Source organism: Copadichromis virginalis, linkage group LG11, assembly GCF_057382275.1.
Source record: "Copadichromis virginalis isolate Kocher_CV1m ecotype Utaka linkage group LG11, C_Virginalis_male_GT1.1, whole genome shotgun sequence".
NCBI classification, from domain to species: Eukaryota; Metazoa; Chordata; class Actinopteri; order Cichliformes; family Cichlidae; genus Copadichromis; species Copadichromis virginalis.
In genome coordinates this window covers 6,445,312-6,472,296 of record NC_140628.1, presented here as the reverse complement: position 1 = coordinate 6,472,296, position 26,985 = coordinate 6,445,312, and the positions used below count along the sequence as shown (strand labels likewise).

General features: G+C 43.5%; 1 long non-coding RNA gene across 1 annotated transcript in view; it reads right to left on the bottom strand.

Moving 5' to 3' along the window:
- Positions 1–13,917: 13,917 nt before the first annotated feature.
- LOC146697978 (uncharacterized) overlaps positions 13,918–26,985 on the bottom strand; it is a 28,984-nt gene continuing 15,916 nt past the window's right edge. The window contains exons 2-3 of the long non-coding RNA XR_014922960.1: positions 15,030–15,090; positions 13,918–14,853 (exon numbers count right to left, since the gene is read on the bottom strand). This is a non-coding gene — a long non-coding RNA (uncharacterized LOC146697978). The remainder of the gene's footprint in view (positions 14,854–15,029; positions 15,091–26,985) is intronic.

The window sequence follows — 26,985 nt, the reverse complement described above, 5'->3', positions numbered from 1 at the left end:
TTGTACTATTCTTAGTTAGCGTATTGTCTGTCTTGTCTTAATGTTGGTTTAAAATGGAGCACTGTAACAAAAAAAAATTTCCCCCAGGGATCAATAAAGTATTCTGATTCTGATTCTGATATTTTCCTGTTTCATATTGTCTCAGGTCAGGACTGTTTTGGTTTTGTTTGACAGCTACAGTATGTTCTGTTGTTCCAGGCTGCAGTGTTACGGTTGCCATGGTTACAGGATGACGCGCGCTCCCTGGGACTGTTTCCTGGGTGAGAGAGCGCCTTTTTGTTGTTGTGCTAAGCTAATAGGCAGAATGCTACAGGTATAACCCTAAAGACTGTAGCCTCACGGGCAGTGTAGTCCGTGCTGCAGGGAGAATGGACTGCCATACCCGTTATGTGTCTGTGAGCGTGAGGAGGGAGGAAAAGTACGAGCTGTCATCGAGCAGAAACGGGAGCTGGAAGGATGTAAATATATTAATAACCACTGCAGCCAAGAAGAGTGCCTGATGAGCCCAGTTGCAAGTAAGCTATTAAGACTCGACTGTACACTGTGTTCGTGTTTTCCTCTGAAACAATAAGCTCCTTTGGAGCAGCCTTTCACCGCCTCTCTCTGTCTCTGGCTAACAAAGTTGACCCAGACAACAAAGTAAAGCCAGTTTTCGGCTACGAACCCGACGTATTAGCAAGAGGTCCTTTTGCTACGGTTCGGAGCCGCGGACCTTCAGTAATAGTAATACATCACACAGCAATAGTACATTCATGTAGTTGTAAAAAGCATGATAATATATTAAGTAATCTCATTGAGTAACGGAATACGTTAAATACATTTTGGGGCATGTATTCTGTAATCTGTAGTGGAATACATTTTAAAAGTAACCTTCCCAACACTGTGTGTTGTTATGTTCAGTTCAGGTCACGTCTAATCCCCATGTTTCCTGTTTTACTTTGAAAGTCTGTGTCTAATTTCAGTATATGTAGTTTCACTTTCCCTGTCCTGTCATTAGGTTCATGTGTATCAGCTGTTCCCCCTCATGTGTTTCCACTTCCCTTGATCATCCCTTATGTGTATTTAGTCTCTGTGTTTCATTCAGTCTGTGTCATGTCGTCTGTGTTCCCACCCTCCATGTTTTCACAGCCAGTCTTTGCAGTCATTGTCATAGTTCTCTGGGTCTCCATAATTTATCACAGTATTAGTTTCCCAGTTTAGCTATAGTTTAGTCACTGTATTTCTGCTTTGTTTGAACTCTGTGTCATCAGCCATAATAAAGGCTTGCTTTCAGTTTAAGTTCACTCCCGTCTACTCAGTTGTGTACGCACCTGGGTCCACCACACACACCACTGCACGGCCTGTCTCCACAGACTGTGACAGTACGGCGCAACCATGCCGGACCCAGCGACACAAGAGAAGGAGATCACCCGGACAGTGGAGTCGCTATGCGGCAAATGGCTGCAGTGTTCCAGAGAGGAGGAACGGGAAAAGTTAGCTCGCCAAGTAGGGGTATGCGTGTCCGTATTCCCCTGCTCGCAACAGCCGCTGCCCTTCGTGCGTGCTTCGTCGCCAGAGCCATGCTGTTGCGCTGTTTCTCCGCTGCCTTGGGAGCCAGAAGCAGTCAGAGTCGGAACGGTGAGACTCGCTGCCGACACACAGTTGGCTTACGCTTCATCGGCTTCCGCATCTTCGCCACCGCCTGACTGCACTACGCAGGAGGAGCTCTCGCCAGCCGCCCCGCCTCGAACCGGCCGCCCACCCTCCTGCTACCTTTCTATCATGGATGTGGTCGGAGGACAAGGAGCCGGTCGCCATGGAAAGTCACGTCTTGTCCACGGCCGCTTCAAAGAGGAAGCGGCGTTCACGCCGCCGCGCATCACTATGGCATGTCTCGCCCTCCACAGTGCGACAGGAAGCTGCTGTGGAGATCATAGACTTGGACCTTGTTGAGCGGCAGTGGGCCGCATGTGCTCAACTAGAGGAGGAGGTCCAGTGGAAGCTGTGGCTCACTCCTAACTATGAGGAGGTTTTCCACAGTACACGCCTGGCTCTTGGGGGCCCCCGGAGTTTCTAGGAGCTCCCACCTCCCGCTCCGCCAACACTCGCCTCCCCAGCCTCTGTGACGCTGCAAGAGGCTCCACCGTCTATTTCAACGAGGTCCACAGCCAAGAAAAAGCGGCGTTCGCATCGCCGTCACACCGCCCAGCACTTGGAGGTGAGTGAAGGTGTTCTGTCAACCAAGCCACAGTCTAGAAACATTTCTTCTCAATCAGTCATGAATAATTCACTCAATCTTGTAGGGACCTCAGAATCTACACATAGACTGAAAGAGACTTCCACTGATTCTCATGTTAATAGCGTGAGTAGTGGGATGGAGGTGCTTCCTTTTGTGTCTTCATCAGACAAGTTCAGACAAGTCTGAGCTGTCTGTGGCAAATATCTTCCTTCCTGAGTCGGCTCTGCTCCTCCGCCAGTCACTTAATGAAGGTAATGATAGTATAACTCAGTCACTGGTGAAGGTCATGTCTGAAGACCATGTTCAAAATAAAGGTTCAAATGTACCAGAGCTGACCGGCTCCCAAGCCACACCCTTCATCAATGGGCCAACAGGTGTGTCGGTGTCGGAGCCAGACCTCAAGAACTGTGTTTTCCCATCTCCGGGGCCCTCTGAAGCCACTGTAAGCAAGGATATTGCAGAAGTGGCAAATCATGAATTAAAGTGTGACATGACTAGTGATCCTGTTTTCCCAGCTACTCGTGTTTCATGAACTGAAAACTGTAAACGCTGATCATGAACTCATGTTAATTCATCAAGATGAAAACATAACTGCAGATCATGGCCCTTGAGGGCCCGAGGAGCCCGTCCAGCCTCAAGTCTCATCAGCTGGAGGGCCTGAGGTGTCACGGTTCTGGGTCCGTTGGACCCAGTATTTTGAGTTTATTATGTTTTGGTGTAATTTTGCATCATGGATTGTTTTCTTGTTCTCTTGTTGTGGTTGTGATGATTATTATTAGAGTTTCATGTTTTTGTTATCCATGTTTTAGGTATTGTGGTTTCATGTATAGTTCAGTTCCATGTGTCATTTTCTGTCTCTGTGTTGAGTCCGTGTCTCTGAGTTGTGATTCATGTTTCCTGTTTTATTGTGAAAGTCTGTCTTATGTTAGTGTGTGCAGCTTTGTTCCCCCCGTCTCGTTAGCCCTGATCTCCCCCAGCTGTGTCTCCCTTCTGTGGCCCATTCCCTCATTACTACCCTGTGTATTTAAGCCCTGTGTTTTCCCATGCTCGGTGTCGCGTCGTACCCTCAGACCCTGCCTGTGTGTTCTAGTTAGTGTTTTCATGTTTGGTTTCTGTTTTGTTGGTGCCAGCAATAAAGCTGTGGTTTTCAGTTATATTTCCGTCTCAGAGTCCTGCACTTGGATCCACATCTCCACCTCCCCGCACACAGAGCCCTGACAGAACGACGCGACCATAAGATGGATCCAGCGGACTCACTTTTTGCCTCAGAGGGAAAGTACCTCGCACAGTTGTGGGATTATTGCTGGCGCATAATTCACGCTGTGGATAACTACAAGAGGCTTCCAGAGGTAGTGTTTCTAGACAACTTCTTGTCATCCCCTACCTTCACCATAACCTTTCTGGACATTAACGGATTAAAAACAATAGTAACAGCTCTGAGAGCCAGTTTTTGTTTTGAACTGTTTGGCATGGGCGGCCCAGGGAAGGAGGATTCAGCTGCTCTCCTGGAGGCCCTCGCCACTTGGTGCTCTCGACGTCAGCAGTATGTTTTGCCAAGGTTCATTGCCAAGTCGTTCGATCCACCTTTAAAGAAGAAATGCAACCCTCACCATCATCATCCAACCACACTTCCATTCTCTCCTGTGGTACGGACTGAAGCAGTTGTCATTTTCACACCACAGCAGGAGCAGCCACAGCAGAATTTCTCCAAGCCGCCTTCAGCTCAGTTAGCTGCCCAGCAGCCGCCTTCAGCTCAGTTAGCTGCCCAGCAGCCGCCTTCAGCTCAGTTAGCTGCCCAGCAGCCGCCTTCAGCTCAGTTAGCTGCCCAGCAGCCGCCTTCAGCTCAGTTAGCTGCCCAGCAGCCGCCTTCAGCTCAGTGTCCAGTGTTTCCTGCCCAGCAGCCGCCTTCAGCTCAGTGTCCAGTGTTTCCTGCTCAGCAGCCGCCTTCAGCTCAGTGTCCAGTGTTTCCTGCTCAGCAGCCGCCTGTAGCCCAGTCACCAACTCCACCACCATCACTTTCATCTCAAGTTCAGTCACCCATAGCTCAGTCTTCACCCCCGCTATCCATAGCTCAGGCTCTACCACAATCAGACTTTCTCCAAACCTTGTTACAGTCCATAGCCCAGTCAGTAGCACAGTTAGTGGAGGAATCATTAGCTTTGTCATCTGCTAAGTCAGCCACTCATCTTCACCCTCAGTCAGAGGTCCCTATTGCCTCTGGCCCTGCATCTGCTCCAGCTGGAGGGCCCGAGGAGCCCGTCCAGCCTACAGTTTCGTCTGCTGGGGGTTCGGGAGAACCCAGCCAGCCTCATGTCACGTCTGCTGGAGGGCCCGAGCCGCCCATTCAGCTTCAAGCCAAGTTAGCTGGTGGGTCCGAGGAGCCCGCCCAGCACATCCTCACATCTGCTGACGGTCCGGGGAAGTCTGTTCAGCCGTCATCTGCTGAATCATCCCCCGCGACTTCTACATCATCACCATTCGCATCACCAACTGCAGCATCGCTGCCGTCAGGTTCCGCAGCCGTCCCGCTGCCGTCATCCACGCCTGGTCCAGCCTCCGCGTCTTCATCCACGCCTGGTCCTGCCTCGTCTGGTCCTGCCTCGTCTGGTCCTGCCTCGTCTGGTCCTGCGGTTGCCACACCGCCGTCAGAGCCAGCTCGACCCGTTCCGCCTCGCCTCTGCCGGCTGTTTTCCGGGCCTCTAAGTTGGTATCATGGCCTTCGGGGACGGCCTCCGGAAGGAGTTTATCGCCGCGGCTGGCATCGCGGCCGACCTCTGGACCTGCTCAGTGGCCGCCACTGCCTTCCAAGTGGTCGGCCTCCTGATTGGTTTTGCCTGCGCTGCAGCCGTTGCCGTGTGCACCGTCGGCCTCCAGAACTGTTCGCCCGCCGTTGCCGTGTGCACGGTCGGCCCCCTGAACTCTTCGTGGACTCTCGTTGAGCTCTGGTTTCGTTTTGTTTTTGATGTGCTTTCCTGCGTTTTTGGACTCTGGTGCTCCTTGTTTTTTGTTTGGCCGTCTCCACAGGCGTTTCAGAGAATATGGCAGCACATCCAACCGGCCTCACAAGCGCAGACCTCATGTAACCACACCAGCCCCGGACCTCCACATCCAGCAGGTTCACCTCCAAGATCGTCTGAGACCAGCCACCCAGATAGCTGCTGGAACAATTGGTTTGCACAACCAAACAATTTCTGCACAAACTGTCAGAAACCGTCTCAGGGACGCTCAACTGCATGCCCGTCGTCCTCATCGGGGTCTTGACCTGACTCCAGCTCGTCGCCGTAACAGACTTGTGTGGGCAAATGCTCACATTCGATGGCGTCTGGCACGTTGGAGAGGTGTGCGCTTCACGGATGAATCATGGTTCACATTGTTCAGGGCAGATGGCAGCTGAGAATGTCCCAGTTCTTGCATGGTCAGCATACTCACCGGACATGTCACCCATTGAGCATGTTCGGGATGTGCTTGACCGGCGTATACGACAGCGTGTACCAGTTCCCACGTACACTCAACAAAAATATAAACGCAACACCTTTGTTACTGCTCCCATTCCCCATGGGATGGACGTAGAGACCTAAAATTCATTCCAGATACACAATATAACCATCCCTCCCAAACAGTGGTCACAAATCAGTCCAAATGTGTGGTAGTGGGCACATCTGCTATATTGAGATAATCCATCCCACCTCACAGGTGTGCCACATCAGGATGCTGATCTGACATCATGAGTAGTGCACAGGTGTACCTCAGACTGCCCACAACAAAAGGCCACCCTGGAATGTGCAGTTTTTTGCGCTATTGGGGGTCTGGGGACCCAGAACCGGTCAGTATCTGGTGTGACCACCATTTGCCTCATGCAGTGCAACACATCGTCGCATGGAGTCTATCAGATTGTCAATTGTGGCCTGTGGAATGTTGGTCCACTCCACTTCAATGGCTGTGCAAGGTTGTTGGATATACACTCAACAAAAATATAAACGCAACACCTTTGTTACTGCTCCCATTCCCCATGGGATGGACGTAGAGACCTAAAATTCATTCCAGATACACAATATAACCATCCCTCCCAAACAGTGGTCACAAATCAGTCCAAATGTGTGGTAGTGGGCACATCTGCCATATTGAGATAATCCATCCCACCTCACAGGTGTGCCACATCAGGATGCTGATCTGACATCATGAGTAGTGCACAGGTGTACCTCAGACTGCCCACAACATCGGTCAAGACCCCGATGAGGACGACGGGCATGCAGTTGAGCGTCCCTGAGACGGTTTCTGACAGTTTGTGCAGAAATTGTTTGGTTGTGCAAACCAATTGTTCCAGCAGCTGTCTGGGTGGCTGGTCTCAGACGATCTTGGAGGTGAACCTGCTGGATGTGGAGGTCCTGGGCTGGTGTGGTTACACGAGGTCTGCGGTTGTGAGGCCGGTTGGATGTGCTGCCATATTCTCTGAAACGCCTGTGGAGACGGCTTATGGTTGAGAAATGAACATTCAATGCACGGGCGACAGATCTGGTTGACATTCCTGCTGTCAGCATGCCAGTTGCACGCTCCCTCATTGCTTGTGGCATCTGTGGCATTTTGCTGTGAGACAAAACTGCACATTCCAGGGTGGCCTTTTGTTGTGGGCAGTCTGAGGTACACCTGTGCACTACTCATGATGTCAGATCAGCATCCTGATGTGGCACACCTGTGAGGTGGGATGGATTATCTCAATATGGCAGATGTGCCCACTACCACACATTTGGACTGATTTGTGACCACTGTTTGGGAGGGATGGTTATATTGTGTATCTGGACTGAATTTTAGGTCTCTACGTCCATCCCATGGGGAATGGGAGCAGTAACAAAGGTGTTGCGTTTATATTTTTGTTGAGTGTATATATATTGGTTGGATGATGTCAGCATCCAACTGAATATTCTGACTGAATAATTTCATTTTACATAATCTGAAACAAACACATACAGACAGAAACTATTTATAAATTAACGTTCAATAAAATCTAAGAATTAATCATTTATTAGATGCCAATATAAATCTGTCTACCATAAAACTTGTGTGGAGTGAAGTTACATTCAATCAAGATGGTCTCTCAATGTCTTCGATACAGATGTAATAATTGGCTTATCTGTCATTTCGTATTTTTTTACCCTCAAAGTCTTACTTTTAACTTATGCTATCTGTTTAAGTTTAGATAGTATTTGTAAAGATATTGATCATATCCTTTTCTGAAAGTGTGGGTGTAACGGATGGGGTTAGGTACTGGCATGCTACAACTTTATTGTTGTTAAATTCTGGGTACAAGTATACATGCCCATCGTGTACATGTTTTTTCATATTATTATTATTATCATCCTACCCAATTAAATGTTTCTTTTCATCAGAGTATGCTGTTTTAATGAATTTACAATATAATTTACATTGTGCTCCTTCAGTTTTCCCTAATTGTATGTTATATTAATCCTATATTTCCGTTTTAATATTTCTAATGTTTGCCTTGTTTTCACTGTCTGGTCTGCCTCTGTCTCGCCTGTATGGATGCATTTACACCTAAATTTCCCCAACAAAGGATGTTTTAATTCACCACTATTCCAGTGAAACATGAGTCTCCCATCTTCCTGCTACCGGTCTCGAGTTTTTGTGCATCAAAGCACACACCAACTTCATACTGACAGACATATCACTGCCCTATTCCTGCCTTTTCTGACCGTGTTTTGTAGCTTTGGTTCACTTCACCTCACTTTTCCCCATTCTTGTCATTAAATCAGGCTGTTCTGCAACCATGGCAGCCATTCACTCTATGGCTTTATTCATGGTGTATTTTACCCCTTCACCAAATGCCGTTCTCGTTTCCAACCTTTTATTTGCATTGTTCATCTACCTATCAATATCTGCGGAGTATGGTTTTGTACCGAGTGTCCTATTTTCTAAAGCACAGCATGTAAATGGTAGCTCGGTTAGCAGGATGCTAGCATGTTGCGCTTAGTAGGACACGCCTCAGACGAGTTGAGCAAAGACCCTGTCTGTGTACTTTATAAGTAAGCAACGGATTTAAATAAAATTAACGTTTCAAAAGACAAACTTGAAGATAAGAAACAATATACTTACTGGAGAATCGCCAGGGTTTGCCGCTGCCATCTTCAAAACTGCCTCTGCAGACAGAGAGGGGAGGCGCGGAAATTGTCTGTGGGTTAGTCAAACGTTTTCCTCAGTTCGAGTAGATGATAAAATAAAAGGAAAATGAATGGGATTTTAAGTAGGACTAGGCAGACTGTAATGATCTCTATTTAGGAGAAAAACTTCACACTTCACTCACCTTTAAACAGCTCTCTTTTAGGAGACACACTGCTGGCTAACAGTGGCATGTGATCAAACAGCGTGATTTAATTGGCTGAGAGCCGCTCAACTCGATTTAGTGCTGATTGCTCTCGTTTGGGTCATTTAAGTTCATCACTTTTGCAGTTGAATTTTTGCAGGTGGATATTTTTGCAGGGAAATTTGGAGGATAAAAATTCAGTGTAATAAATTCAATGTCTAAAAATAGTTGAATTCTGATGATACTTGGTCTTTTTTATAAATGATCATTTAAATGACCGTTTATAATTTTTTTTTTTTTTTTTATAAGATTAGTTAATACTAGCAGGCTTGGCATGCATTGGAGAAACCAAATAGCCACTCCATAAAAGCATGGCACAATATAGAAGAGCCAACTCAAAAGGATGAGACTCAGCTATACGTATGCATCTAAAGCAGGGGTCGGCAACCCTGGGCACATGTGCCACAGCTGGCATGTGAAGGGTTAACTGATGGCACGACCATAGCTGGACTGGCCATCAGGCATACCCAGTGGGCTGATGGTGATTTTGGTGGTGGATTGGCCAGATGCTGGCCGATGTGTAAAAATAACTCAGTTGTTTGGTGGTGGCTATGGTCAAGCTTTCACAGAGGCCAGCAGGTGGATGAGGGAAAGGGGAGGAGGTCTCCAACCACTCTGTGCTGGGGGAGGTTTTATTGCAGATACATTCTATCTGGAAGATCTGTTTCTTGTGACGCTGCTTCCTGCTTTTATAATCCTTTTGGTGAGCAGGAAGTCATGCATACAGAGTAGTGATGGGATTTCCGGCTCTTTTTAGAGAACCGGCTTTTTCGGCTCGGCTCACTAAAAAGAGCCGGCTCTTTCAGCTCCGAACCAGCTCTTTAGGTTGTTTTGTTGCTTTAATTAATTTATTATTAACAACAATATAAAATTATGCACAAAAATATTAATAATGTAAAAAAAGAAGTGGTTTTATTTATACATGTTTATATATAAATATATGCGGTGGCCCCTAGAGACAAAGCACGTACAAACTACAAAACACATTTCTAGCGTTAACTGAACTTCCAAAACAGAGCTACCTAGATCACTTAAATTACACAATTGAAAGCATATGTGTATTGTTTGTGTATTTATACACATGCACTCATATATATTCAAATAATTCAAAAAATTCATTTACCTGTTACTACCACACACCAAATCCGGTCGCTGGTACTTGCTGGCTTGTGTAGCCACTAGGTAACAAAAGCTCAACACTGCGCCTAGCATCCTGGAGCACTTCTGTTGTCTTTTGTACGTGTTTTTACGTGTTTTGGAGTTTGTACGTGCTTCAGGGTTTGTACGTGCTTCAGAGTTCAGACGTATTTTAAAGTTTGTACGTGCTTTGTCTCTAGGGGCCACCATAAAAAATGTAATAAATAAATAAATAAAATAAAAATAAATAAATCATATAATACAAAAACCAACTATTCACATTTCAACTTTTAACTATTTAAATTTTCAGCTTTTTCCTTTTAAACAAATTTAAAGTGAAACAACACAAAACACTGCAAACCACAACGCAATTAAATATAAATTCAAATATGAAAACAAAAAGAAGATGCACATTCTCTGTCATATGGGCCTGCATGAATAAACTTTCCTTTATCATCCGCAACTGAAAATAGTTGTGGATGATTACCTATACCTTTCTAATGTGACGTTGTTGTCCCTGGCTCTCTTTCTCTGTCTCTCCCTCCCGCTCTGTTCCTGTGCTACTGTGACTGTAACTACCGCCCCTACCCCGTCTTCCCAGCGCAAGCACAAGACTCGCGTGCAGAGTGAAGCGAAAAACAGTGCGAGAGAGAGGGTGAGAGAAAGGAAAAAAAAAAAGCCCACGGCTCGCGATAAGGAGCTGGCTCGCGTCGTTCACATCAAAGATCCTTCTCTAAGAGCCATTTAGTTCGCGACCGACACATCACTAATACAGAGACACATGCATACAGAGAGGCGCACACACACACACACACACACACACACATTCTCACATGACACACACACACACACACGTTCTTACACATGCATACGTGCTTACACACACACACATAGTGCCTTGTCTTAGAACCATTGGGGGGTTTTACGGTGGGAGGTGCTTGTGTTGTATTGTGTATTGTAACTGTCATGTTAATAAATAGCTATGGGGACAGCTGCTCTCTGAAGGATTTTGGGCTGGAGACAGGTTAGGAGCGTGAGCTCCAAGAGCTGGTTCTTGACCAAAAACTTCCCTAGCGGGTTGAAGATGTTCTGTTAGTCTCTAAACTAGCGGGGCTTGTGGAAACACAGATCCAACATTTATTTGGTCCTCTGAGCCAGAACCCAACACATCACATCCACCGAGGAGAGGGAGATGACGCCGCCAAAGTCTGCTAGCAGCCAGCGTCTGGGACGCCTGTTGAAAGAACTGGTGCTTAACTTTGTCACCAGGTGGACAGTTTGCGTCTGAACTCCCCTCAGGCTGGATGGCGATTGATGGGATCCAGAGACTCTTCCCGTGAATGAAAACAACACGAACAGTGAGTACAGAAGGCCTTATGGTGTGTTCACACCGAACGCGATGGACACGAACAAAACGCCCCAAACGCCCCTAATTTGACGCGTGCACATTTGCACCTCTACGCGTGTCCAAGAAAAATCCATAGCGCGTCATTTTGACGCGCGTGAACCGGAAATGTGGGAGGAATGTGGGAGGAAGTTGTGCCAGACCGGTATCTTTGCAAGATGGCAGCTGTCGAGCTAGCACTTGAAGAGAGAGTCTCCCTTCTCTATGTACTGTGGAGAGCAGAGCAGCAGCGTAAAAGACGTCCTCGCCGTACCTGGGTCCATCATGTCCTCCAGAGGCTTGAACAGTTTGGTGAGTTTCACCATTTGCTCCAGGAGCTGCGCCTGGATGACGGCGGATTCCAGCGCTATCACCGTCGTTCACTCTGCCAGTTTGAGGACCTGCTTTCCTGCGTCAGTCCCAGAATCGCCCGCCTAGACACCAATTACAGGCGCTCAATCCCACCTGCAGAGCGCCTGTCCATCTGCCTGAGGTTAGTAAAAGTGTTTAATACGGTAGTCCTTTATTGATACCTGTGCTAATATATGCTAAACTATCGTTTATACACTGCTAACATGAATGTGGTATGCTAACAGTGAATGCTGTCGGTGTTTACTGATAGAAAACTGTGGTACGGAGTAGAGATGGACCGATCCGATATTACGTATCGGTATCGGTCCGATACTGACCTAAATTACTGGATCGGATATCGGAGAAAAATAAAAAATTTAATCCGATCCATTAAATATCACGAAAGCACCTCACAAAACTTGCAACACGCCGTAACTCGCCTCAGAACGTTAGCACGTCGGAGCAGTATGCATCACGTGATAGAGCGGCTGTGGCATGCGGGACCTGTCGGTGGTCTGGATAGCATGTGGAGCTTCGCTAGCAACCCGGCATTTCATCTCCGACAAAGTTATCCCCGAGAGAAGTAAAGCAAGTGTGTAAGTCCATCTCTGAATGTAAAGCATTCCTGCGTTAAGTTTACCAAACGATATATGGAGCGACTGCCTCTCGCTCTCCGGCTGCTACTTCAATCGTGAAACTGCTTAATGATCAGCTGATCGGCTTTTCTGTCGCGACTCCATCTCTCTTCTTTGTTTTTGGCCCACTTTGCACCAGAAAGAGGAAACCAGCAGCTGAACAACAGCAGCACGTTTAAGCTTGATAAGCTGTTGTTAGAATGTATTTAATATTACTTTCTACTCGAGGATCTTTTTCTACGTAGCTGACACTGGTAACTGTGCAGGGTCTAGCAAAGTTTAGCCAGGGGGGCCGATAGGGCATGAACAGGGAAAAGGGGGCACAAAGACATACTTTTCTTTCTTATTCTCATTTAAAATGTCTAGCTTTTAATAAATAATTATCTGACACCCAAAGTTTTAATTTGATGTAAAAGGAATAGAAGTCAATTACTGTATATAGTGACTATTAAGTCTAATATATATACCCTAGTAAGCTATAGTACTTTTTCCTTTGGGAAGGTACCATCTGTGCAGTCTGCAATTTTGTTGAAGAAAGATGTTGAATCTATTTAATATTTCTTGAAAAATAATTGATTTCTGTGCATTTTTTTTTCACACTGCATCAAATTAAGGTTGATTACGTCGATTAAGCATCATGAGGTGGCGTGTGAGGGGTGGTTCCCTATTTTTTATTTATTTATTTTTGTTGTTGCTGGGAGTTGGAACCCTATTAGTTAGGTTGCTTAATATTTACGCTAAGTACTCTTTAAAATACCAGAATAGGGAGGAGGGTGTAGGTTTAAGTTTATTAGATTGATCAGTATTGCTGAACTATGAAATATTTTTTTTTGCATACAGGTATAACAGAATAGCTTTAGTGTAGTTGTTGTTTTAAACTTGAGTATGAACTTGCAGACTTGCAAAATGCAGCAAGATATTTTAAAAAACACTTTTGTTGATTAAAAAAACACTATCGGATTTATATCGGTATCGGCAGATATCCAAATTTATGATATCGGTATCGGACATAAAAAAGTGGTATCGTACCATCTCTAGTACGGAGACGACTGTTTATAATATTTCTAGTGATACTCAGAAGCTCTCATCAAGTCCCGATTTAATTCGATTTATGCTGTTATCAGTGTTTGCAATGATAGCATGGCTGTGGTGTCACATCAATGTATGTGCTCGGGGTTTGCTGATATCAAACTGTAGCATTAGGACCACTGAGATAACCTTTGTAGTGATACTCACTCCTTTTTATTTAGACCTGGTTTAATTCTGGTATAGTTGAATATTTGTATATAATCCCCACAGCTGTCAGACTCTATAGCAGGGGTCGCCAGCCTTTATTAAAACAGACTTAGATAAAACTGAACAGTTTGGTTCATCTTTGGTTCTATCTTGATAAGCTATGTCTTATCACAGATTAATTTTTCAAACATATTAATGGTAAATGGCCTGCATTTGTATAGCGCTTTTCTAGTCCGTAAGGACCCCAAAGCGCTTCACACTACATTCAGTCATTCACCCATTCACACACACATTCCTTGCTTAATGATTTAAGCAAGGAAAGGGCTACATGTCAACATACAACTCTTTATTTCTATTAATGTCTCACTTCATTCCTACCTGATTGACATGTTTAGGAATTATGAGTGATTGGCTCACTGTAGTTGTGAAAGTTGCTACCAATCAAATTATGATATGTTAAAGTTAAAACAAAACACAACTGTTTTAGATATTATCTAATATACATTTTGTAATTATCCTTATAATTACAAAATGTTTTATGTAAGATTTAAGTTTTGTGACTTAAATCTGACATCACAAAAGTATTTTGGAATTTGAATAATGTATTTTCTAACTGCAGTACACATAATACTGATTTTGAACAATTTTGTCCAGGTTCCTTGTCACCGGGGACTCCTTCACCAAGCGTTCAGTTTCAGAGTCGGTGTGTCAGATCATCCCCCAGGTAGCGACGGCCATCTGGGACTGTCTGGTGGACGACTTCATGGCTGTGCCTTCACCTGGAGACTGGCGGTCCATCACAGAGGGATTCCAGGAGCACTGGAACTTTCCTCTGTGCTGTGCAGCTCTGGATGGGAAGCACGTCCAGACAAAGGCACCCCATATATAATTTAGGAGACACACACATTGATATACACTAAATATTTATTTCATTTCTTTTTTGTGGTGCCCAAATTTATGCACCTGCTTGATTTTGTTTAAACAATTATTGGACACTTTTTGTAAATCCAGTAAACTTCTTTTCACTTCTCAAATATCACTGTGTGAGTCTCCTGTATGATATATTTAACTGACATTTTTTATTGTAACAACCAACGATTTATAAAGGAAAATAATGTCTATTAACAAGGTTGCCCAAACTTTTGCATCCCACTGTATTAGTATATTTTGTCATTAGTATAATATGAAATAAATTCTACATGTGACAAGTCGTGTGCCAACATTTGCTGTGTAGTAGAACTGAGACATTAGTCATTATAAAAATTTTTTTGAAATAATATTAAAATTCTCAAACAGAAAAACATTAAACATAAATATGTAAAACATAAGTATTTACAGAGAGACAGGAATAAAAAGGACCAGCTGCTCTCCAGAGCAGGAACAAGGCTGAGGAGGAAATGCTCCGTTGGAGACTGGTGTGGACTCTTCAGGGATACCAGGATGGCCAGCTCCAGCGCCGATGGACCGTCCTGGGACCCGTCCCTCATCTGCCTCGGAGCCATCCTCCCTTGTGGGCCTGTAAAACAGCACAAAACACAAAGAAATGAGAAGGCTACTAGATTTTAATTTCAACATTGAAAAAAAAACAAAAAACAAAAACAGGATATAATCAGACTGATTGTAGATATTTAGTAAAGGTGATCACAAGGCAATCCCACCAACTAAAAAGCTATCAGTGCTTGCTGTACATACCTGTGGGTGCAGCAGCAGGAGCTCAGGGACTGGGGATGCTCTGCTGCAGAATCAGTTGGTTCTATCAATACAGTATTAAATAATAATCATAGAGTAGACAGTGGTCTTGGGTTAGCAATCCTGGGAAAAAAGGAAACTGCTTTAAGTGGGAAAATTGTGAAGGAGTCTGAAACACTGCAAAAAGAAACATATACAAAATCACACACACAAACAGAAAATGTGTTAACCTTACTAACACTTACAAACACAAGAGAGCTCATGAAGATTAGACAGCATCTTAAGCATGAGATTCTGTTTGTCATCTTGTCCAAGTCACTTAGTGTGATGAAAAGTGATGCAAAGACCAGTGGACTAATAGCAAATTAGTTAAGAAATGATCAAATAATAGCAGAAAAATGTGTAGGAAAGGCAGCTTTAAGAACATGCCCTGCTGGATATACAGCTCCACAGACATAGATTAAACCTGCTTAATAACACACACATGCAATGAAAATCAGCTTGTTATCAAATGCTGAATTTATCCAATGCTGACAATTAACTCTCTAGGTTACAGGACAACATTTTAACTTTTGTGGGAAAAAAAAGATTCTGGTTTGACCAACCAGTGATCAGACAATAAATTTAGTTGTTAATATAGTAAATTAGGAGATGCTTTCTGCTTGACTGATGCAGCAAAAGTAATTTACTGTATGAGGGAAATACTATTTTTGTGATAATATTTTGAACATGCATTTCTGTTGTCCTGTCAACTTGGTGGGTTAATAGCTGATATGCAAATTAGTTGATCGTTCTTAGATTAAGGAAAGGTGACTGAATTCTAGCAGAAGTGAATGGGATGTGTTGGAGTCTGTTAGAGTGGAGACTCTAAAACACTGATTTTCCTGTTTTGATGTGCGGGTGAATCCTGCACCTAGATACAGTACATATCTGTGTGAGCAGATTTTCTCTCACACAAAGAGTAAATGGTAAATGGACTGATTCTTATATAGCACTTTTTTACTCTCCCGGAGTACTCAAAGCGCTCTATACAACATGCCTCATTCACCCATTCATACGAGCACTTATTCATACAAGCACTTATATACACAAGTGCAAACTAACCTGTGTTCATACGCATTCACACTCCGATGAACGCATCAGAGGGCAATTTGGGGTTAGTATCTTGTCCAACGATACTTGACATGCAGACTGGGGAAGCCAAGAATCGAACCACCGACCTTCTGATCAGTAGCTGATCTGCTCTACCTGAGCCACAGCCACCCGTTAGGTAGCCGGACACTATGTGTGAGAGTGGACAGGTAATGCAGGACACTTGGAGACCTGTGTCTCTGAGTGTGAGATCAGAGATCACATTAACATGTGTGTCTCTGTATTAACAAACATGCCATATTGGCCCAGTTTATTTTTCTTATCATTGTTGCATTTTCTGTTGTACAGTTCATTTGCTGTTATGGAGTTCTTGTTATGGAAAAAAAGTGTCTGTTTTATGTTTCAAAATAGCTGAAAACTATTCGCTGATAGCTGCCAACATCTGCAAACAAATATAATTCTATAAAGTGGTTCTATACAGTGTGTAACTGTTAATATAGAGCGTTATTAAATGTATTGCTAATGCAGTCATATGGCACATTGACTTCTGAGGAAATTTTAGATGGCACTCATCATCAGAAAGGTTGCCGACCCCTGATCTAAAGGATAAAGATGACTCTTTTGCCAGTGCTCACATTCTGCACATAGAATACAGATGGTTTGAAAGAGGAGTGGAAGAGGCTATGTTCACTGGGCACTGAACTCTTTTGTTATTAGGATCATTTGTATCACAGACAAGGCACATTATAACTGCACTGAAATGTTCCAAAAGCAGTAGAATTTAAGTCTAAAGGTATATTAGTTACTTTAATTAGTATCTGCTGAATACATCCATTAAAGAATTAGTTTAATGGTTATATCCAGTAGTCACTGGATAACTTCACAATTATACATTTTTACATGTGGTTTGATGTGTTGCACGCATGCATACAGCTGGATTATATATGTCTGATTGTTGGATGTCAAGCTTATTTCACACAATTTTACCAGAAATACAAATCACAAGACAGTGGTGCCCTGTGCATCTGTATGGATGATTAGCTGTGAATCAACTAGGTAATTTATGTATGAGGGCATTTATCATGACCTGAGCCTCTAACCACAGATTGGCATGCCACATTTCATTTATTGTGAGCGGATGGTGGAGTCCCCTCAGAGCAGCTATTCCATAGGCCATGAAAACTGCACTCAAACGATTTAATCTCTCAAACAAATAAAGGTATAACGGAGAGTGTAAGAAGAAAAAAAAGAAACGCATTGGAAACAATAAGGGACATTTGCTCCTGTAACCTCCTTCCATCTGTGCCGACTATATGGAGCTGTAATGAAAAACACAATTGCAATCCATTTCTTTTTACCATGGGTGCTATGTCACATAATAATTAATTATAATTTCTTTATTCATTAAGTAGTAACAAATGTCAAGGTAAATTTAAATTGTCAGCAGATCTTTCTGGACAAAATTCTAATGCTATGGGAATTTATTATGTGAGAATCAGTAAAATGAACAATGGAGCATCTAACTGCTTCGTCATTAATTTTAATGATTAAAAATTAAGTATATGGACCATTGTATCATTTTTGCAACATCTGGACAACATTTTTGCATCTTTTTTTATTGGTTGATGGCAGCAATGCAATTACTGTGCACTATTTGCTCACAAAATTCCAGGAGAAAGTTCATACATGTTTGTACACACATGTACAGCAGGTTTCAAAATAGTGGCTTTTTTTGGAATTGTTATTCTTGTGTTTCCAAATGAGTTACACTCAGGTATTTGCTCCAGAAAACTGCACTGAAACACTGCTTTCAAATTGTAGACATTCAGTAAGAGAAATGCTCGTGTTACACTTTTCATTGTTGTCCTTCACTGACCGTGAGTTTTAAAATTACAGATTTTACTGCTTGTTTTTAACACCTTGAATTCTGAAACATTCTGGCTGATATCTGCTGTCAGCTAACCCCTGAAGAGTGCAAATCTTGCTCAAAAATTTGAGGCAGGGCCCCATTAAACTCAACTCAACATGTTACTAAAGAGTGATAGGACAGCCATTCAAACTTCAATCCTGAAACTAACTCAGTGGTTTCTTTTATTTTTCACTTATGGAATGGAATGACATTAATATACTACCTTAAAGTATTACAGGCTAATTAAAAAATGTACCCTTTGTCACAGTCACCATTTCATACAGTTTATTCTCTTTACATCCATTTACTTCCCTTTACATTGAATCCCAATTGACTTCAGAATTTGTTTTAAACTCATCATACTTACAAACAAAACAGTAAATGGACAATCTCCATCTGCTTGCTTTTTCCACAAGCTCAAAATCTATTAGTTGCTTCTTGTACAAGACAGAAGACTAAAGGGGATAGTGCCTGTCCTATTGAGGTGTCTCTTTTACAGTGGGGCAAAAAAGTATTTAGTCAGCCACCGATTGTGCAAGTTCCCCCACTTAAAATGATGACAGAGGTCAGTAATTTGCACCAGAGGTACACTTCAACTGTGAGAGACAGAATGTGAAAAAAAAATCCATGAATTCACATGGTAGGATTTGTAAAGAATTTATTCGTAAATTAGGGTGGAAAATAAGTATTTGGTCACCTCAAACAAGGAAAATCTCTGGCTCTCACAGACCTGTAACGTCTTCTGTAAGAAGCTTTTCTGTCCCCCACTCGTTACCTGTATTAATGGCACCTGTTTGAACTCATCATCTGTATAAAAGACACCTGTCCACAGCCTCAAACAGTCAGACTCCAAACTCCGCCATGGCCAAGACCAAAGAGTAGTGATGGCCAAATGAAGCTTTCCGAAGCACTGAAGCTTGTATTGAAAAACGGTTCATTACTCGAAGCTTTTCAACACAGTCCTCTCCGGTGACATCTGGTGGTGAAAATTTTGAAGAGCAGCTTGAATCTGCAAAATAAAACGGACTGCTCAATTATCACTGCTCACTCAAGAGTGGAGTTCTCTCTGATATTGGGCCACCGTTCCGTTGCTTTGAACATGTAATTGGTTTTGTTTTCTCGATTGGGGGGCTGAAAAAAATGTAATGCGTATCTGCGTAATACATTTTGATCAATAAACTTTCCCTATTTAAACATGCACTATGGTGTGGCCTTTCTTTGCTCATAACTCCTTGATGTTGGTAAATACAATAAGTGAGCAATATATATAATATACATATGAGAATGCACAGCACATTATGGAGTATGCCCCTGCTGTGAAGTCCTGCCTCCATCTACTTGTCGTTTAATCACTGGACAGCTGGACAGGTTCATACAAAATATTAGATTAGGCCAATTCCTATACATATTTTTGACCTAGGGGTGGGATTGACTGTGAACTGGAAAGGGAAAATGCTTAGGGGGCTGAGTACGGCTGCATCGTCACTGATTTGTAGAATCATTTTGATTCGATACAGGATCCGATTCAATTTGATTGGAATCTGGAAAGTTTTGCCTCAGTCAGAAATATTACAATTCTGATCATTTAACAGTATATATCCATAATTTCGTATCTATTAAAAGAAAGCTGACACATGTGAGACTTAATTAGAGATGTAAACAGAGAGTTATGAAACCTGCAGCTGCAGAAGCCAGCGAAAAAAAAAGAGGCAAACACAGCGCGGACCCAACGACACACCAAAATCTGATTCTGACGCGTCGGGTCCGCGCTCTGTGTTTACGTTTGTATGCAGAATCCGTAAACCTGCTCCCAGTTACTGTTTTAGCTGTATGGTGTTTGACGACATGTTGTGAGGTTTAACCTGAGATGCTGGCGTTTCAGGCATAATAACGTTAATTTACAAATCGACACGGGATTTTAATGAATCAATATCACTTTATTCAATTTAGCATGGATTGTAATCAGAAAAGCGATAATCAAAACCCACCCCTAATCAAGAACTTGCAAAGTAAAAACATGATCTATGTAAGGTAGCCCTTTTGTTATTTACATTTAAAAAGAGGATTAGTGTTACTGTGCGCTGGCTGAGTCTGTTTCTTTTCTTAGAAATAGTTTCTCCTGCCCTGGAGAAAATCCACTTGCATGGAACAGAAGAGGCTGTGGAGTGCAGGAACCACACTGCAAGCTGGTAGATATGCAGGTATTCCTGGGTCCTGCAGACTATCACCTAAAAACAATAAACAAAATGATTTTCTAAACTGTGTAGCAATGTAATGTACGTATAGTGTCAAATACATTTTTGTAGTCTTCATTAGCTTTAATTCACATGGAAGTGTTCCTAAAGTCATATGCTGTAATGATATTTACATTATGAAAACATGATTTTGGACATTTCAAGTTTTGCACTTCGGCAGATAAAATGAATTGAGCAAAATCAACTCAAAATATTCCCACACGCCAGAATGTCCTCTCTTCCTCGCTGGCTCCATATCTGTCAGTGGAATGATCACCTCGTCGCTATCTGTCACCATCAACACACTCCACGAATCCCGTGGATGATTCACTTCCTTATATCCGTTTGAATCAGGTACCGAAGCAGTTACGTGCGTAATGAAGCTTCGGACGTCACTGGTCACGTGACTTTTGCCAAATGAAGCAAGCCTCGACACAGTGCTTCTGAACCAGTGTGTTGTTTTTTTCGACACACGCTCCGGAGCGTCAGCTTCAAGCGGGCCATCACTACCAAAGAGCTTTCGAAGGACACCAGTAGACCTGTATTGTAGTATTGTAGACCTGCACCAGACTGGGAAGAGTGAATCTACAATAGGCAAGCAGCTTGGTGTGAAAAAATCAACTGTGGGAGCGATCATCAGAAAATGGAAGACATACAAGACCACTGATAATCTCCCTCCATCTGGGGCTCCACGCAAGATCTCATCCCGTGGGGTGAAAATGATCATGAGAACGGTGAGCAAAGATCCCAGAACCACACGGGGGACCTGGTGAATGACCTGCAGAGAGCTGGGACCAAAGTAACAAAGGTCACCATCAGTAACACACTACAACGGCAGGGAATCAAATCCCGCAGTGCCAGACGTGTTCCGCTGCTGAAGCCAGTGCATGTCCAGGCCCGTCTGAAGTTTGCCAGAGAGCACATGGATGATACAGCAGAGGATTGGGAGAATGTCATGTGGTCAGACGAAACCAAAGTAGAACTTTTTGGTATAAACTCAACTCGTCGTGTTTGGAGGAAGAAGGATACTGAGTTGCATCCCAAGAACACCATACCTACTGTGAAGCATGGGGGTGGAAACATCATGCTATGGGGCTGTTTTTCTGCCAAGGGGACAGGACGACTGATCCGTGTTAAGGACAGAATGAATGGGGCCATGTATCGTGAGATTTTGAGCCAAAACCTCCTTCCATCAGTGAGAACTTTGAAGATGAAACGAGGCTGGGTCTTGCAACATGACAATGATCCAAAACACACCGCCCGGGCAACAAAGGAGTGGCTCCGTAAGAAGCATTTGAAAGTCCTGGAGTGGCCTAGCCAGTCTCCAGACCTCAACCCCATAGAAAATCTGTGGCGGGAGTTGAAAGTAAATGGCCTGTATTTATATAGCGCTTTACTAGTCCCTATGGACCCCAAAGCGCTTTACATATGAGCACTGTGAGGGTCATGTTTTTTGACTTTTCCAGTGCTTTCAACACCATCAGGCCGACCCTCCTGGGTGATAAGTTAGCAGCGATGCAGGTGGATGCTTCTCTGGTGTCCTGGTTTGTTGATTACCTGACAGGAAGACCACAATATGTACGTCTCCCACAGTGTGTGTCTGACAAGGTGATTAGCAACACAGGGGCACCACAGGGGACTGTCCTCTCCCCCTTCCTCTTCACCCTCTACACCACAGACTTCAGCCACTGCACAGAGACCTGCCATCTTCAGAAGTTTTCTGATGACTCTGCGGTGGTTGGATGCATCAGCAGGGATGATGAGACAGAGTACCGGGCTGTGGTCGACTCCTTTGTCACGTGGTGTGAGCAGAATCATCTGCAGCTCAACGTGGCAAAGACCAAGGAACTGATCGTGGACTTCAGGAAGACCAGGAAACACTTGACCCCTGTTTCAATCCAGGGGGTCAGTGTTGACATTGTGGAGGACTATAAATACCTTGGAGTACACATTGACAATAAACTGGACTGGGCTAAAAACACCACAGCACTTTACAGGAAGGGCCAGAGTCGTCTCTATTTTTTGAGGCGACTGAGGTCCTTCAACATCTGCCAGAAAATGCTGAGGATTTTCTATGAGTCTGTTGTGGCCAGTGCGATCCTCTATGCTGTTGCATGCTGGGGGAGCAGGCTGAGGGTCGCAGATGCCAACAGACTTAATAAACTGATCCGTAAGGCCAGCAATGTTGTGGGGATGGAGCTGGACTCCCTCAAGGTGGTGTCGGAGAGGCGGATGCTGTCCAAGATAAAGACAATGTTGGATAACACCTCCCACCCACTCCATGACATGTTGGTCAGTCACAGGAGCTCGTTCAGTGAGAGACTGAGATTACCGAAAAGCACCACTGAACGACACAGGAAATCATTCCTGCCTGTGGCCATCTCCCTGTACAACGCATCCACTTAACACACTGTTTGCTGCTACAGCTACACGTTTCTTTTCCAACTATTTATTTATAAGTGACTTATGTATGTATGTATGTGTATATATTGTACTATTCTTAGTTAGCGTATTGTCTGTCTTGTCTTAATGTTGGTTTAAAATGGAGCACTGTAACAAAAAATAATTTCCCCCAGGGATCAATAAAGTATTCTGATTCTGATTCTGATTCTGATATCCAGTCATCCACCCATTCACACACACATTCACACAAAGTCCGTGTTGCTCGGCGACAGCCCCAAAACATCACTGCTCTCGAGACGATCTGCATGGAGGAATGGGCCAAAATACCAGCTACTGTGTGTGCAAACCTGGTAAAGACCTATAGTAAACGTTTGACCTCTGTTATTGCCAACAAAGGTTATGTTACAAAGTATTGAGTTGTATTTTTGTCATTGACCAAATACTTATTTTCCACCCTGATTTACGAATAAATTCTTTACAAATCCTACCATGTGGATTCATGGATTTTTTTTTCACATTCTGTCTCTCACAGTTGAAGTGTACCTCTGGTGCAAATTACTGACCTCTGTCATCATTTTAGGTGGGGGAACTTGCACAATCGGTGGCTGACTAAATACTTTTTTGCCCCACTGTATGTTGTGCAGTCCGTTTATGAAGTGGCTGTTTGGTTTCTCTAATGTAGAGGTGTGAGCACTTTCCCTGCACTGAACAACATAAATTTCAATAAGAAGTAATCATTAGAGGGAGACTTCCGGTAATGGCGTTTACTGGGTAGATGTGTTTTAGGTCCGCTCTGCTACATGGCTCAGCATTTACCTAACGAACCTACTTCTTTGAGATTTTGATTCCCAGTTTTGAATGTCTTTTGCCTTTGTCGATTACCGAAGATTTAAAGAATGTCCAAGTCAAGGGGCAAACAAGACCGAGAAACCTCGACACTTGCGGCGCCTGTAACTGCAGCCGAGATTAGCTTAATGCTCGAGGAGCATAGAGCTGCATTGCTAGCGGACTTCAAGTCATCCTTTCAGGACTTGTCCTCTAAGTTAGACACTGTGCAGTCTGCAGTGAAGGACCACGGTCAACGCATTGATTCTTTGGAATCGACATACACTGAATTTGACCAACGTCTGGACCAATTAGAGTCCGAATGCTCTACGCTTCGCAAAGACAACAACTGGCTAAAATCCAAGGTGGCAGACTTGGAAGGTCGCAGCAGGAGGCAGAATATACGACTTGTAGGACTACCTGAGGACATTGAAGGCCCACGCCCGACAGCTTTCTTTTCTCAGCTCCTCGTCGATGTTTTCGGAATGCAGATACTTCCCTCGCCGCCCGAGCTGGACAGGGCGCACCGGAGTCCAGTTCCGAAATCGACGAAACCACGGCCGGTCATTCTGCGATTTCACCGGTACCAAATAAAAGATCTTATAATCCGGGAAGCTCATAAGAAAGGCGAGCTCAGCTACAACGGCCATAGGATCCGGCTATATGAAGATTACAGCCCGGAGGTGGTGAAGAACCGAGCTGAGTGTCTGTGAAGGTTCTCAGTCCGAGCTGAGTATAAAGACGCGATGTCTGAACTTTATAAGCGGGGATTTAAACCTGCGCTCCTCTTCCCGGCTAAACTGCGCATCGTTCTTCCCGCAGGGGAGAAAAAGTGGTTTACGTCTGCTTCAGAGGCCGATAAGTTCGTGCAAGGCTTGAGGAACGAGGCTGAAGCTCAAAGGCCACAGTGACTGACAGCTGCGAGTAAAGTGACTTGAATCCTTGTTGACTTGCAGGCAATCGGACGATTGCAGAGAAGGCAGGCAAGCACTACATGTTTCTGTTACTTCATGGAATACTAGTTGTCACCGTTCTAACACTTGGTTCTTATGTTTCTTTTGTAATATTTTGAATTTATGTTCACTGATCCCTAGAAGGTTCGACTTATACTGGGACATACACTTAGCACTTCAAAGTTAGGTTATATGGAGTTTCTATGTAGCAGGAGTTTGGGCTAGGAGGTTGAAGCTGTTGGGAATATACTGCGGTCACCTTAGTTCAGAAAGGGGACCTAGTGGGTGGGGGGAACTATGGCCCCAAGATATTGTTCCTGTGTTTGTTTGCTTTGGTTGTATGTGGGTTTGTGTTTTTTTGTTTTGTTTTGTTTTGTTTTATTTTCTCTTGTCCCCTCCCATGTACGGTCAACTTGTTATTGTCACCAGATTTCAGTAAAACATATATATGGCTAGTTATAGCACTAACAATAGTACTATTAGATTCTTGTCTTGGAATGTGAAAGGCTTGAATGGTCCGGTAAAGAGATCTCGGGTTCTCAGCCACATAAAACATCTCAGTGCAGATGTAGCTTTTCTCCAGGAGACTCATTTGCGAGCCAAAGATCATAAAAGACTTAAACCTCCATGGATAGGTCATATGTTTCACTCAAACTTTGATATTCGAGCCAGAGGAGTGGCAATTTTAATTAGGAATAAAATACATTTTTCTCTCACTAAATTGATTGCTGAGAAAAATGGGTGATATCTAATTGTAGTAGGGACCCTCATGAATAACCCAGTTGTTTTAGTGAACGTCTATGCCCCAAACTTTGACAACACTCTGTTTGCTAATAATCTTTTGAGGATGATTCCTGACCTAAATACACACCTCCTAATATTCGGAGGTGATTTAAACTGCGTTATTGACCCAGCTTTAGACAAATCTGCCACTGGCTCTAAAGCATGATCTGCTATGTCCAGGGCTTTCTCACACTTTATGACCCAAAATGGATACATTGATCCTTGGAGATTTTTTAATCCCCAAGCCAGAGAATATTCCTTTTTTTCAAATGTTCATCACACATATTCTCGGATCTATTACTTTTTTATAAATGGCTCCATGGCTTCTAAAGTTTGCAACTTTGAATATCTTCCGATTGTTATATCTGATCATGCTCCATTAATCCTGGATATGGCTTTGTCTCCTGGCTATAGACCTCAGCACCCATGGAGGTTGAACTCTCTTCTTTTGTCTGATTCAGCTTTCTGTGACTATATCTTATCTGCAATTGATAACTTCTTAACTACAAATGAGTCTGAGGACATCTCAAATTCTCTACTATGGGAAACTCTTAAAGCATACCTCAGGGGCCAAATAATTTCCTATTTATCTCACCTATCTAAATCTAAGAAAGCTAAGCAAAATGAACTTTCTGCCAAAATTCAAGCTCTAGATCGGCAATACGCTCAAACTCCCTCACCTGAAATATATAAGCAGCGTCTTAACCTGCAATCGGAGTTCAGTCTCCTGTCGACCCATGATGCAGAGCAATTGTTATTACGGTCCCATGGCAACTATTATGAACATGGTGATAAAGCCTCTCGTCTGCTAGCCCACCAGCTACGTCACCAATCGGCATCTCGCCAAATATTGCAAATTAGAAATGAATCGGGAACTTTGACTTCTGATCCAACGGAAATCAACTCAATTTTTAAGTCATTTTATAGTTCTCTGTATACATCAGAGTTCCCCTCTAATTCTATAGATATGAACCAGTTTCTTAACAAATTGGATACCCCTACAATTACAACCTCAACAGCAGCAGAAATTGATGCACTGCTCACTTTGGATGAGGTCATATCATCAATCACATCCTTACAGTCTGGAAAGTCCCCTGGTCCCGATGGGTTCCCTGCCGAATTTTATAAAAAATTCCACTTAAAACTGGTCCCTTTGCTGCTGTCGGTTTTTGAGGAGTCACTGAAATGCGGCTCTCTCCCTCAGACACTAAGACAGGCTTCTGTCTCATTACTGCATAAAGAAGGAAAGGATCCTACCTGTTGTGGCTCCTATCGACCAATAAGCCTTCTTAATGTAGACTTTAAAATCTTATCCAAACTGCTAGCAACCCGTTTGGAAAGAGTTCTCCCTTCTATTATATCAGACGAACAGACAGGCTTTATTAAAGGAAGACATTCCTTTTTTAATATACGGTCCCTTCTTAATATAATATATTCCAAAAATCATAGCACTGTCCCTGAGGTGGTGATCTCATTGGATGCTGAAAAAGCATTTGATCGAGTGGAATGGGAGTATCTTTTTGCAGTCTTGAGGAAATTTGGTTTTGGTGACAGTTTTATATCTTGGATTCATCTTTTATATACTACGCCACTGGCATCTGTTTGTACTAATAATGTGAATTCTGAGTATTTTACTCTATCACGTGGTACACGTCAAGGCTGCCCACTCTCACCTTTACTTTTCACTTTAGCAATAGAGCCTCTTTCTGTGACTCTCAGAACCTCGCCTCTGTTTCAAGGGGTTATTCGTGGTGGTACGG